Source organism: Notolepis coatsorum (genome assembly GCF_963971535.1).
Source record: "Notolepis coatsorum genome assembly, chromosome: 4".
Taxonomy (NCBI): domain Eukaryota; kingdom Metazoa; phylum Chordata; class Actinopteri; order Aulopiformes; family Paralepididae; genus Notolepis; species Notolepis coatsorum.
In genome coordinates, this window is record NC_140168.1 from 142,723,857 (window position 1) to 142,739,608 (window position 15,752).

At 45.3% G+C, this 15,752-nt stretch overlaps 1 protein-coding gene across 1 annotated transcript in view; it reads right to left on the reverse strand.

Annotated features, from left to right (window-relative positions):
* Positions 1-15,752, reverse strand: part of neurl4 (neuralized E3 ubiquitin protein ligase 4) — a gene marked incomplete at its 5' end in the record, with an annotated part of 128,137 nt that overhangs the window by 34,561 nt on the left and 77,824 nt on the right.

Sequence of the window (15,752 nt, forward strand, 5' to 3'; positions counted from 1 at the left end):
GCGTGTGCCGCATGAGTGTGTGCTTGCTCATGTTAAAGTGGCTGCTAGTGTGCGATCGTGTACAGCGTGCGTGTCGTGTGTGTGCTTGTGTGTGGAGAGTTCAGTGTTCTGTGGCACTCAGTGTTCATTGTTCAAGGCTCTGATGACCTGAGGGAAGAAGCTGAGCCGAAGCCTCTCTGTCCTAGTAGCTGGGGTTCGCAGGCGTCTGCCTGACCTCAAGCAGCTGGAACAGGCTGTTATTGGGGTGGTGAGGGTCTTTCATTATTCTGCAGGCTCTGGATTTGCACCTCTTGTTGTATAGAACCTGCAGGGGAGGTAGTGCAATACCCGTGGTACGCTCGGCTGAGTGCCCCACTCTCTGTAGGGCCTTCTTGTCCTGTGCCGTGCTTTTTCCATACCAGGCAGTGATGTTTCCAGTCAAGATGCTCTCTACAGCTCCGGAGTAGAAGGACTGGAGTATCTTCCCAGATACTCTGAACTTCCTTAACTGTCTCAGGTGGTAGAGGCGCTGCTTCGCCTTTTTTACGACTGTGTCTATGTGTGTTGACCATGTCAGATCCTCTGAGATGTGGACCCCCAGGTACTTAAAGCTGCTCACCCTGTCCACGGTAGCCCCGTTTATCCTCAGTGGTGTGTGTGTCTCCTGCTGTCCTCTCCTATAATCCACAATCAGCTCCTTGGTTTTACCAATGTTCAGGAGCAGGCTGTTGTCCTGGCACCAGCGTTCCAGTATCTCAACCTCCTCCCGGTAGGCCTTCTCGTCGTTGTCCGAGATCAGCCCCACCACCACCGTGTCGTCTGCAAACTTCACTATGGAGTTGGAGCTGAACTTGGCCACACAATCGTGTGTGTAGAGTGAGTACAGCAGGGGGCTCAGAACACAGCCCTGGGGGGACCCGATGCTCAGGGTGATGGTGTTGGAGGTCTGACCCCCCACCGTGACCGCCTGGGGTCTTTCACTCAGAAAGTCCAGTACCCAGGCGCTCAGAGCGGAGCTCAGACCCAGCTCGATCAGCTTGTCCACCAGTCTGGTGGGGACTATGGTGTTGAACGCTGAGCTGTAGTCAATGAACAACAGTCTCACATAGCCCCCCTTCTGGCGGTCAAGGTGAGAGAGGGTGCTGTGCAGTACCTGGGAGACCGCGTCGTCAGTAGGGATGGGTACCGAATTCGGTACTTTTGAGGTACCGAACCGAAACACGTCGGTACTACCGAGTATCGAATCAAGTGAGAAACCGAGAAAAAATAAAAAAATAAATAAAAAAAACGTTTTTTTATTATTATTTTTTTTTTACTTTTTTCTTTTCATGTCAACGTTCACACGCACAATATATGCTTACCTAGGATTTGACTTGATTCAACAACAAAGCAGTCAGAGCAATGACAAGCCGAAAACTGATGAAATTGTAGTTATTTGAAGTTTGGATTTTTTTTTTACGACTGAGGTAGGTAAATTAAATTTCTTGAGACTAAAGTACCGAAAAAAGGTACCGTTGGGTACCGGTATCGATTCACAGGTACCGGTACCGGTATCGGTTCAAATGTGAAAGGTACCCATCCCTAGTCGTCAGTGGACCTGTTTGTCCTGTATGCAAATTGCATAGGGTCCATATCACTGGGGAGGGAGGCACAAATGTGCTCCTTGACCAGCCTCTCGAAACATTTCATGACCACAGAGGTGAGTGCCACCGGTCTGTAGTCATTGAGACATGTTGGGGAGGGTTTCTTCGGTACAGGAATGATGGTAGACATCTTGAAGCAGGCAGGGACCACTGACTCCGCCAGGGATTGATTAAATATGGCGGTGAACACAGGGGCTAGCTGGTTGGCACAGGACTTAAGTATGCGTCAGTCTAGAACCGCGACACGTGACCATGGCAACAACACCAGGGCTGCCGACCTCAGTCTAGAACCGCGACACGTGACCATGGCAACAACACCAGGGCTGCCGACCTCAGTCTAGAACCACGACACGTGACCATGGCAACAACACCAGGGCTGCTGACCTCAGTCTAGAACCACGACACGTGACCATGGCAACAACACCAGGGCTGCCGACCTCAGTCTAGAACCACAACACGTGACCATGGCAACAACACCAGGGCTGCTGACCTCAGTCTAGAACCACGACACGTGACCATGGCAACAACACCAGGGCTGACGACCTCAGTCTAGAACCACGACACGTGACCATGGCAACAACACCAGGGCTGCTGACCTCAGTCTAGAACCACGACACGTGACCATGGCAACAACACCAGGGCTGCCGACCTCAGTCTAGAACCACGACACGTGACCATGGCAACAACACCAGGGCTGCTGACCTCAGTCTAGAACCACGACACGTGACCATGGCAACAACACCAGGGCTGCCGACCTCAGTCTAGAACCACGACACGTGACCATGGCAACAACACCAGGGCTGCTGACCTCAGTCTAGAACCACGACACGTGACCATGGCAACAACACCAGGGCTGACGACCTCAGTCTAGAACCATGACACGTGACCATGGCAACAACACCAGGGCTGACGACCTCAGTCTAGAACCACGACACGTGACCATGGCAACAACACCAGGGCTGCTGACCTCAGTCTAGAACCACGACACGTGACCATGCCTCCTGCATGGGTTGGGCATCGTTTGGATTTGAACGATTCCGGTTCCGATTCTCCATTTCGATTCCTGTTCTAAACGATTCTCGATTCCGATTCTTTGAGGTGCAGAACCGGAAGTTAGGAACCGGTTCCTATTAGAACCGGTTCTCGGTGCCCAACCCTATGCATGAGTCTCAACTAGGGGGTGATACAGAGGGGGGGGGTCCAGAGGGGGGCTGCACAATAGTACCGGTACAAGATTGATATCACGCCATAAATAGATGAATACAGTCCGTATTAATTAATGTTGCGTTTCTTTTTCAAATGTAGCCAAGAGTAAAGACCCTAACCCTATCAAAACGGCAGGCAAGGTGTATATTTTCAGCACTACGTCTGTTTACCAATGATTAAGTGTTATTAGTGAAATATCATAAGCTGTTTGTAAGCTGGCCAAAAGCTTTCACTGCAAAAATATATTTAAAGGGGACCTGCATACGGGCATGACGAGTAACTAGGAGGTCGCACATTTTAGGCTCAGCTGCTAGCATGTAATTTAATCCTACAAAACTAATCAAAATATCACTCAAAGTCGCGCAGTATATGTATAAGAATATCCGGAATCAAAATGTCAGGAAAAAACGCTAAAGAAAAAGCAAAGAAGGATAGAAAGAAAGCTGAACAGTCAGAGGTGGAGGAGGAGGCTAACAGCGCCACCAAGTCAGATGAAATCAAGATGGCTAACGCACACGAGGACTTCGACGAATCAGATGATGAAAAGTTGAGTCCAGACAACCAAGATATCATGAAAGCCATACTGACTATGAAAACTGGACTGTATAAGAATTTCGACAAAATGCAAATAACAATTACGGAAATAAAGAAACAGATACAAGATTGCATAAGCCGCATAGAGCAGACTGAACAACGGATTTCTGACGCGGAGGACAACGTTAATAAGCTGACACCAAAGGTTAGCACTCTGGAGAACACCGTTAAAAGCCTTCTCGACAAAGTGGAGGACTTGGAATGCAGGAGTCGAAGAAATAACGTCAGGTTAGTGGGGCTACCGGAAAAGGCAGAGGGCCAGGATGCAACTGTGAATATTGAACCAGGGGGCTTAGTATTGGAGCGTGCTCATAGAATCGGCGCGCCACTTGACTCTCAACGCCCAAGGACCCTAATCATGAAGTTCATGAACTTCAAGGACAGAGAGAGAGTACTGAGGGCAGCTAGGACCAAGGGACAGGTCCTTTATAATAACGAGCCGGTTCGTCTTCACATAGACCTCTCTGCAGGTGTGCACAAGAGGCAGCGCGGATACGACGAGGTGTGGAAGAACGGGGGATCCACACGCACCGAATCATCTTTCCAGACCGGCTGCTGGTAACTCACAACGAGAGAGCCCGCACCTTTCAAACTCCGGCGGAGGTGGACAAGTTTATCCGAAGCATTTGATTTATTGAGACGGGCTCGGCGTTGGAAGGCTCCGAAAGGAAAGTAACAGTCATACTAAGCCTACTGTATTCTCTGTATACAAGTTGCAAGCATTGCGCAGTTCAAGACTACACTAGATATGTTATTTGTGATTAGTATTTAGAAAAAATGAAAGCTAGTTTGAGCTTAGGAGGAAGACAAGTTAGAGAAACTCATTTGGCCAGTAGTGAAATGTGGGGTGAGGGGAGATGCATGGGCTTTAGGTTAGTAGGGGGTGGGTGTTTTTTCCTGTTTTATTATTTTTTCTTCTCTCATATTGGTGTGGCTGTCTATGTACCTTTTCATAAGGGATATATATATTAATTAACTAATGTCAGAGAACTGCAAGGTGAAATTTACTTCGTGGAATTGTAAGGGCTTGAACAAAATTACAAAGGTGAAACGGGTAATGAGCAGGTTAAAATATTTGAAATCAAAAATTGTTTTTTTTACAAGAAACTCATCTTTTGAACAAAGATGTTTCTAAAGTAGCAAAAAGGTGGCAGGGCCAAGTGTTATCTGCCCCCTACACCACTCATGCCAGGGGGGTTATGATACTAATTCATAAGTCTGTCCCATTACAGGTACATAATGTAGTAAGGGACACTGCAGGTAGATATATTATGGTCCAGGGTAGGTTACTGTCTGAAACGTTAACGCTGATAAATGTTTATGGTCCCAATGAAGAGGACCCTAAATTCTATGATAATTTATTTTTGACAGCCTCAACTCTTCCTGGACAATACATAATAGCTGGTGACTTTAATTGTACGTTGGACCCTTCAAAGGACAGGTCAACTGGTCTAGAAGGTACTCACAATAAGTCGAGAAAGACAATACATCATTTTATGAAGGAATTAAATTTGTTGGATATTTGGAGGCATGGCAAACCAAATGCAGTGGAGTATTCCTGCTATTCCAGCACTCATAAAACACACTCACGCATAGACTACTTTTTAGTCTCAGCACTGCTTGCCTCCAAAGTAGGTGAATGTCAGTATAGCAGTATAGTTCTTTCGGATCACGCAGCGGTATCCTTGAACTATGAAGATACTAACCTAGTGAATGACCCACCAAGATGGCGTTTTCAACCAGGATGGCTCACGGATCACACATTTATAGACTTTTTGGAGAAACAGATTGACCTGTATTTTGAATGCAACAAGTCCCAGACCTCTGCTGGCATGAGGTGGGAGGCTTGCAAGGCTTTTATTAGGGATTGATTGATTGATTGATTGATTGATTGATTGAAAACTTTATTAACAGATTGCAGAATGGGTACAATACAGTACAGCTCAATACACACAATTGTTAAGGGGATGCAGACCAGAGAAAGACTTTCGTCTCGTTTACATCAGGGTCCCCCATTTTCAATTCATCAGGACATACATGACATACAGATAGTCAGTACTGCTACATCTATACATTTATGACATACCAGATTTGCAAATACAGTACTGTTTGTGATACAGAAGGAGTCAAGAAAAGGGAGTATATACATTTGACGTAGAAACTGTACATTGGAGGAGGTTGGGTGGGGGGGGGTTGGGTACACTGGGATATTGACAACCAGTCAGGGGACAAATAATCTCTTTCACTAGCTCAAAGAAAAAGGCTACAAGACTTGAAATGGAGAAATTAGATCAGGATATAAAAAAAATGGAAACAGAAATGTTTCATAATAAACATACGACTACAGATGCTCATTCAAAACTACTACTGCTTAGATCACAGTACAATGAATTAGCAGCTAACAAAGTCGCTGCCGACCTAATAAGACTCAAACAGTCCTACTATGATCAGGGGGAAAAGCCTGGAAAACTTCTTGCCTGGCGCATTAAACAACAACAAGCAGAAAGATCCATCAATTGTATTGAAGCCCCAAATGGTAGAACTATAGTGGACCCAACAGAGATTAATGAGGCTTTTAGAGTCTTCTATGGGAAATTATACAGCTCTGAATGTTCTCCTAACCTGGACATGCAAACACAATTCTTAGACAACCTAGATATTCCCAAAATTTCAAAGGAGGAAAGTAGGGCTTTAGATCAAAATATAACTGGCGTTGAAATTGCTGATGCAATCGGCTGTATGCAGGCTGGAAAAGCAGCAGGCCCAGATGGCATCCCCATAGATATTTATAAGAAATTCCAAACTAAATTAATATCACCCCTCTTGGAGATGTTTCAGGAATCCTTCGAGAATGGTCTTCTCCCCACATCTATGAGGGGAGCCCTAATCACTTTACTTCCAAAACCAGGGAAACCTAATACAAAATGTGAAAATATGCGTCCAATCAGCTTCCAAAATTCGGATACCAAGATTATTAGTAAAATTATTGCAAGAAGACTGGAGGTCCTTCTACCTAGGGTGGTGGGGGAAGACCAGAATGGATTTATTCAAGGGAGACAGGGTTTTCATAACGTCCGACGCGTGCTCAATATTTTATATAACCACAAGGGGGCGACAGACACTGCCTTACTCTCACTGGATGCAGAGAAGGCCTTTGACCGTGTCGAGTGGCCTTATCTGTTTGAGGTGTTAACACGATTTGGCTTTGGAGACACATTCGTCAAATGGGTTAGTTTTCTTTGTACAGGGCTTACGGCAGAAGTTCTGATGAATAGCAAGGTCTCTAAACCCTTTAACATTAGTAGAAGTTGCCCACAAGGGAGCCCTTTATCGCCCTTGCTTTTCATTCTTGCGATCGAACCATTTGCTATAGCGGTGAGGACGCACAGTGATATTCATGGAATTCGAGGTCATATAGAACATAGGATAGCCCTCTTCGCCGATGATGTAATATTAATGCTAAAAAATCTACACAGATCTATCCCAGCACTCCTAAGTCTTATTGAAACATTTGGGAAAATATCTGGTTATAAAGTGAATCACTCCAAATCATCTATAATGTTACTCAATGAAAGAGAGAGGGAGGATGGGCTTGTTTGTGCTTCTACTCTCAACTCAACAGATACATTCACGTATTTGGGAATAAGAATTGTCCCTGAGGTGAATAAGATTTCTCAGATAAACTATGACCCAATTCTGGAAGCTAGTACTTCTTCAATAGAGCGTTGGACATCCCTACCTATCTCAATTATCGGCAGGATTAATATTCTAAAAATGAATATACTCCCTAAATTTCTCTAACTATTCCAGAATATCCCTTTACCTCCTCCCTCGTCTTTGTTCACAAGAATCAAGAAACTGTTTACCAACTTTATTTGGCAAAATAAACGCCCCAGATTACGCCTATCTCTACTTTACCTACCATATGACCGAGGAGGCCTGAAATGCCCAAATATCCAATGGTATTACTGGGCAGCACAATTGCGGACGATCATGTTTTACTTCTCATCGGAGAATCCCCCTGCTTGGATCCATTCAGAATCCTGCTCTGTTAAACCGAGCTTACCCTTGCACCTGTATTTGTATTCTGGAGACCGTAAATATCTGAAGAAAAATACAGACAACCCCATTATTTTAAACATGATAGATGTGTGGTTTGACACACTCAAATATTTGAATATAAATACGTCCCGATCCAGGTTCAGTCCTATTTGGGGCAATGCCAATTTTAAATCAGGGCAAAACGATAGTGGATTTAAAGTATGGGCTGAAAAGGGGTTAAGGAAAGTGCAAGACGTATACAGGGAGGAGGATGAAGTATTCATGTCCTTTGCGGAAATATCTACAAAATATGATATTCCGAAACATCACTTTTTTAAATATCTTCAGCTAAGGAGTTTTATATCATCTCAGAACCATTCATTGGATATTACGAACATTTCCATCTTAGAGGTAGCAGTCACTAGACACTGTTATGGTAAAGGTCTAATTTCAATGCTATACGACTTATTTGTATCTGGTTCAGATGAATCATCTGAATCAAAACTGAATCAATGGAACGAAGACATAGAGGAGGAAATATCTTTAGAAGAATGGAGCGTGGCATGTAAAGAGGCACAGAGTCAGACAGTCAGTAGCAACCTAAAACGTATACAATATAAATGGCTGATGCGTACATATATAACTCCTGTTAAATTGCATAAGTTTAATGATAATATTCCAGATACTTGTATTAAGTGTAGTGAGGCAAGGGGGACACTGTTCCACTGCATATGGGAATGTGTGAAAGTGAAAACCTTCTGGCAAGATGTTATTGATCTAATCGATCAAATTTTATCAAAGAAGTTGCCATTGAATCCCAAGCTTTTTATTCTTGGTTTATATCCTACCACCCCACATCTACAACGCAAAGAGTTTAGATTTATAGATATGTGCATATTACAAGCAAAACGTGTAATAGCTCTTAATTGGAAAAATGTTGATGGACCAAGAATTGGTATGTGGATTAAAGAAATGGCTTCAAACATGTCAATGGAAAAGATGGTGTATATTGTTAGACGTAAACAAAACATTTTTGATAATGCCTGGGGACCGTTTGTGTACTTCTTAAAGCATAATACGAATGTTGGGAACTTGCTTCAACAAGAACAGGATTAGGGGGAGTACTGTGGGACAACTCTTATTATTGTGTAAAAACGACAAGAAACACCCTCTACTTAATGTGTAAAACATTTTGGTTGTATTATTATTTATTTATGTTTATTTTTTATTATTTAAATCTGTATCATTCCTATGTGAACCCGTTTTTGAAGTTAATTATTATTTTGTGTGGGGTGGGGTTAGGGGAGGGAGAACGGGGTGAAAATGTTTGCTGAATACTGCTCTGCTGATATACATGTTGTAATTTGTAAACTAAAACCCAATAAATATAGTTAAAAAAAAGGGGGGGGGGGACCTGCATTGCTATTCCTAGCACTATTTGGGCAAATTTACACAATTCCTGTGAGTCTATTGAAGACATCTGTAAGTTTTTTTTTCCAAAAAATGCATTGTTTTATATTTCTTATCAAGTACTCAAAAGCCTCATTTCACAGCATCAGTATTTCAGGTTGTGATGGCCTGGCTCCGCCCATAAGCACTTTGAGTGACAGTCATCCACAGTCTGCGACTGGTAGACAGAGAGAGATAGACTGAGGAGGAGCACTGTGTAAACAAGCACACGCAGGCTCTCGGAGCGATCTCTCCTCTCTCTCTCTCCCAGCGACTGGCAGACAGAGAGAGATAGACTGAGGCACTGAGCACTGTGTAAACAAGCAGACCCGGCTCTCGGAGCGATCCTCTCTCTCTCTCTCTCTCTCTCTCTCTCTCTCTATATGGGTAACGCATGTATTCCCGGTAACCTGCCCCATTTCTAAGCCATATAACCCAGGACGTTATACGAACAACATTAAAATCTTTTCTCATGTCAAGAATGATTGTTATAATGATTGTTATAGATGCCATAGATGCCAAATAATTCACCTTTAAAAAAAAACATCATGTAATGAGGGATGGCGGACCTCTAAAGTTGACCTAAGTTACCGGGAATACCAATTCACTATCTCCTCCAATTTAAGAGATAATTAAAATGTTTTGGTTGTTTTGTAGGGATATCATCATCATGTAACATAATACCATAGTTCTCCCCGAGTTATCTCAAGAGAATTCAAATTTAGCTGAATCTGAAGGAAAAATCCGGGTATGGGATATGAGTCAACATAGTTCATGGCCTTCAATTGATAACAAACAAAAAAGGCTTAATTTTCATGGCAGATGCATGATATGTTTTGGGCATGATCTTGGCACCCCAATGAACAACCAAAATGAGTTTCGTCTTTTGTGGCCAATTATTTTAGGAGATAATTACGTTTCACATATTGATCCCAGGTTACCGCGAATACCTATCCTCACAATTCCAGATAAACACTTAAATCTCCTATTTTACTAAAGATTGGTGAGATTTTATTTTTGGAAATCATAACAGCAATAATAAGGGTTAGGTGTAAACCAGAATTACTAGAATGTGTTGCGTTTTGTCTGTTAAAATGAGCAAAAACAAGGAAAGGGTATTCCCAGTAACTTAACAAACTAGTCCAAAAAATACAGTTCTAGAACAAGTATTTAAATTTTTTCTATATTCAAGAAAGTGGAAAGGAACCCAACATTTTCAATTGTCTGCACACAATCGTTGTTTTGTTATTCCAAGATGGCATTTGAACTGAATTTTGGAAAAAACAGGTATTCCTGGTCACCATGCCCCTAGTGTGTGTGTGTACTGTATGTGTGTGTGGGTGGGTGGGTGTACACTGTATGCGTTTGTACAATATTTGTGTGTACAGTATGCGTGTGTGTGTACAGTATGTGTGTACAGTATGTGTGTGTGTACAGTATGTGTGTGTACAGTATGTGTACAGTATGTGTGTGTACAGTATGTGTGTACAGTATTTGTGTGTACAGTATGTGTGTACAGTATGTGTGTGTACAGTATGTGTGTACAGTATGTGTGTACAGTATGTGTACAGTATGTGTGTGTACAGTATGTGTGTACAGTATTTGTGTGTACAGTATGTGTGTACAGTATGTGTGTACAGTATGTGTGTGTACATTATGTGTGTGTACAGTATGTGTGTACAGTATGTGTGTATACATTATGTGTGTGTACAGTATGTGTGTACAGTATGTGTGTACAGTGTGTGTACATTATGTGTGTGTGTACAGTATGTGTGTACAGTATGTGTGTATACAGTATCTGTGTACAGTATGTGTGTTTACAGTATGTGTGTACATTATGTGTGTACAGTATGTGTGTACAGTATGTGTGTGTGTACAGAATGTGTGTGTGTGAGATAACAGTATCTTTATTGATCTCAATCAGCTCTGCTCTGTTTTGTCTCGTCAGCACTTTCTCTGCCCTGATGAGACAAGATACAGGAGCTGGGAGGGGGGGGTCACATATAGGGGGGGGGGTCACATGTAGGGGGGGGTCACATGTAGGGGGGGTCACATGTAGGGGGGGGGGTCACATGTAGGGGGGGGGGTCACATGTAGGGGGGGGGCACATGTAGGGGGGGGTCACATGTAGGGGGGGCCACATGTATGGGGGGGCACATGTAGGGGGGGTCACATGTAGGGGGGGGCACATGTAGGGGGGGGCACATGTATGGGGGGGGGCACATGTATGGGGGGTCACATGTAGGGGGGGGGGTCACATGTAGGGGGGGGTCACATGTAGGGGGGGGGGGTCACATGTAGGGGTGTGTGTGTGTGTGTGTGTGTGTGTGTAGCTAACGGCCTGGGCTTCCATGATGTGTTGTTAGCTTGTAGCTTGTAGCTAACGGCCTGGGCCTCCATGATGCGTTAGCTTCAATTAATTAATTACCGGAATACATATAAGTTACCGTGAATACCTATATGGTAATGGTATTCCTGGTAACCTCTCCTTTTCACAAGTCACCGGAATACATATCAATATCTAAAGTTACCGTGAATACCTATCAGGTTACGGGAATACCTATTTAGGTAACCAAGAATACCTAGGCAATGGGTGCATCAAAATACACATTTCCAGCGTATTGATTTGTATGGGTGCTAAAAGTGTTACCATCCATGTAAAAACAATACATGCTGTCCTCCCCCAACATGGCCTGCTGTTAGTGTCTGTGTGTGTGTGTGTGTGAGTTGCAACATTGTTACATCTCGCACCTAGTCCTGCAATTTTTGGGGGGATGGGCGGGATGGGCCTATAAATAGATTTACCTGTGTGGCTCTGCATCACAGTTTACTCAATTCCCCCAACTCCACCATCACCCACCACAGGATCCAGCTCTCCAACTATATCTCCAGCTATCCAGTTCTCACAAGATGGCGTCGCCGCCCTTAGGCTCCCGCCAGAGCAGCCGCAGCCTGGTCTTTGGTCTGGGCCCCAGCATAACCAATGCAGATGCCATCATCACTGGTGCCAAACTGCCAAGTGGTCGCCAGATCTTGCGGTGCATGCTGTGCAACTGCATGCCAAGCGGCCAGGTTTGACCGGAGCCTTGTCACGGTTCCATGCGGCTAAGGACGTTTTGGAGCAGGTGCAGCCATTTTATGGAAAGGCCAATATTCCAATGGTGAGTGATCGTCGAGCATGCGTCAAGATGATAGCGCTTGTCGATGCTAGCAACAAGCTGCGGCACATTCCAAAGGCCAGGCGCTCCAGTGAGGCTACAGCTCGACTGGTGGACGCAATGGAGCACAAGCTGGATGCCACATTCCCGCTGTGGTCTCCAAATGCAGAGGAGCTGATCTGTGATCCAGAGGACATTGCTTTCCTGGCCAGCATGAAGGGCGACAGAGTGGCCACATTTGGAGCATTGGATGCCAATCTGCAATCTAAGTTGAAGCGGCGACAGGAGCGTGAAGCAGCGCAGCAGGCATGCTTTACCAAGGAGCAGCAGGAGATGACTGCGAGGTCCAGCATGGCGGTGGTGTTGGAAAGCGAAAGTGATGAAGACAGCAATGCAGATGAAACAGCTGCTCCACCGGCTGAGAACACACCCACCCGTGAGCATAAGAAGACTGGCACCACAGCCTTCATTCCATCAGACATTCTCAGCCGGCCGAGTCTTGTGTTACTGGCTACACGGTTGAAGATCACACCAATGCAGCAGGCTGCCTTCACGCACGGTCTGATCGAGGAATCCGGTGGCAATTCGGCAAAGGTCTCCACATCCTACGCAACAGCAGACCGAGCGCGCCGCCACGTGTTGCAGGCCATCAGTGAGGACCAGCAAGAACAGTGGACACCACCTCCCATGTGCACCTTGCACTGGGACAGCAAGTTGACGCCAATGCTCAACAATGTGCGCCAGTTGGAGGAGCGTCTGACAGTGGTGATCGGAGATGCGGAGCGGCTCAAACTGCTTGGTGTCAAACCACCGCGTCAAACACTGGCCATCTCACGGCAGCCTGCATTGCCATCCAGCTCTCACTGGGTCGACCACTGCTCTGGTCCGGGTGCCGGCACCACATCAGCGAGGTGCTCCTCAGCCACATCTTCACTGACCTCAAGGTGGAGACGTCACGCTCGCCAGAGGTTACATTGTTTACACGTCTGCGCGACAACTGGAACCTGTTGCCACACAAGGACAGCGGCCCATTGGCCCGCTACATTCCTGGCGATGCCGAAACACCGTTCCTGGGCAAGTTGCGTGCTGAACTAATTGTGTGCGCTGCAGGAGTGCTCGACTACAAGCGAGGAGACTATCGCGAGTTCGTGCAGCTATGTCTTGTGTATCTGAGTGCAGACAGTGCAGAGCACACTCCAGTTAACTTCCAACGACCGGGAGCACTGCACAAGGCGCGGTGGATGGCTAAGCTGCTCTACACTCTCAAGCTGGCCTTGATGGAGCAGCACATTGCCTTGCTTCCTCAGGGGACCATCACTACGCAGCAGCAGGTGCTGAAGATTCGGGCGTTTGCCAACTTCATCATGCACATCTACGCAACGTGGGGGTTGACCTGCGACACGGCCGTAGATGCGGCATGGAATGACCTTACACTCTACCACAACCTGTACGCATACAAGTCTGTTGACGAGGGCATCGCAGCATCAGCGATTAAGGCGCTGAAGCGGCACCTATGGTACCTGTCAGGCAAGATGCTGCCCCTGGCACTCTTCACAAGCCGGCTGATATATCCATGCAAGCCCCACAGCTCCGCTTTGGCACTGGCTTCAGCAAGCCAAAGTTTCCAACCCTCTCGCCGACCACCAGCTTGGCTGATCTTGCCAACCGAGACTGCTGGTTCGGCATGCACCTGCTGCACATCGACCCCGCGTTTCTTTCACTGGATGTAGAGGATTGGGTTACCAGTACAGCATTTCAGATGGGTGCAGTGAATGTACGCGCCATCAATGTTGTGAATGACTGTGCCGAGTGTGGCGTCAAACTGACGTCAGACTTTGTGGCAGCAGCCAGGAGCGAGGAGCACCTGCAGAATGTGCTACAGGCAGTTGAGCATGACCGCTCAACACGGCCACATCTTCGCTGCTGCAGGCGCAAGCTGGACCAGGTCTAGGACTCTAGGATGCTTGAGACATGTTTGAAAGACTATGTCAATGTTGTTATCAAACATTTTGTTCTTAAATGTTGGGGTTAATAAATGTTCTCAAAAACTATTTCTTGCCGTTTTTGAAATTGCCTTGTCATGTTATCTAGTAAAACGCCCAAAAAGGCCAATTTTCATATATTTCACATGTTGTGTGCTACCTCTAAATCTCAACGAATCTTTCCCAAACTTTGCACAAATCATTTTTATGTTTGTCCGAACAGAATGCAACCCCACACAGATTGATATGTTGCATTGCAATTTGATGCACCCAGCATGGTATTCCTGGTACCTCAAGGTATTCTCGGTTACCCATAGGTTACGGGAATACCTTTCTCCAGTTACCGGGAATGCTTTACAGATCTCTCTCTCTCTCTCTCTCTCCCTCTCTCTCTCTCTCTCTCCCCCTCTCTCCCTCTCTCCCTCTCTCTCTCTCTCTCCCCCTCTCTCCCTCTCTCCCTCTCTCCCTCCCTCGCAGAGTGCAGCCGAGGTGTCAGATTACACTATCTGCCTCGCTGTTGGAGGAAGTGATTTCCACTCGCTCTGCTATCGCTGTGTGGGCTGCCTAGGTTGTGGGCGGGCATTGGCTCCAACCACAGAGCCAATCGGATCACTATCCTCTTCCCCAGCGCCACGTGACGTCACCATGCGAGTCAAATCAGAATGACCTGATTAAAATGGACCAGGAAATGAATGACCTGAATGACGGCAATCGGCCAATATGGTATTTAGAGACACAAACACATTGATACTAACTCCTATTACTATAATACAATGCTAGACACATTTATAATGCATGTCACCTTTAAAAGTATAAACCACATGGTGGCGCTGGCACGTTGTCATAGAGCACTGCGCCCCTATACCATTTTTCAGGGAAAGCCCTGGGAATAATTTATATTATCTACTGTATATATAAACATTGTTTATAATAAGCCTTACTGGTTAGCAACAGCACCTAACACAACAAGTGAGAAAATCAAATGGTGTGACTGCTCACAGACAGGAGCTACAAGCTAACAGTAAATATATAATGATGTGACTGCTCACAGACAGGAGCTACAAGCTAACAGTAAATATATAAAAATCAAATGGTGTGACTGCTCACAGACAGGAGCTACAAGCTAACAGTAAATATATAAAAATCAAATGGTGTGACTGCTCACAGACAGGAGCTACAAGCTAACAGTAAACATATAAAAATCAAATGGTGTGACTGCTCACAAACCGGAGCTACAAGCTAACAGTAAATATATAAAAATCAAATGGTGTGACTGCTCACAGACAGGAGCTACAAGCTAACAGTAAATATATAATGATGTGACTGCTCACAGACAGGAGCTACAAGCTAACAGTAAATATATAAAAATCAAATGGTGTGACTGCTCACAGACAAGAGCTAAAAGCTAACAGTAAATATATAAAAATCAAATGGTGTGACTGTCACAGACAAGAGCTACAAGCTAACAGTAAATATATAAAAATCAAATGGTGTAGGGCAGCTACGTGGTGTAGTGGGCAAGGCGCTCGCCACCAATGCAGGAGACGTTGGGTTCGAGCCCAGCTCTCCGCATTGCTATCAGCTTGGCTGGTCGTTTATACTAATACAATTGGCAGTATTAGGGGGTGGGAAGCTGATGGGTGGGGATCGGACGTTGTGGACAGCGACTCCTACAGGTCGGTTGGTGCGCCTGCGCAGCA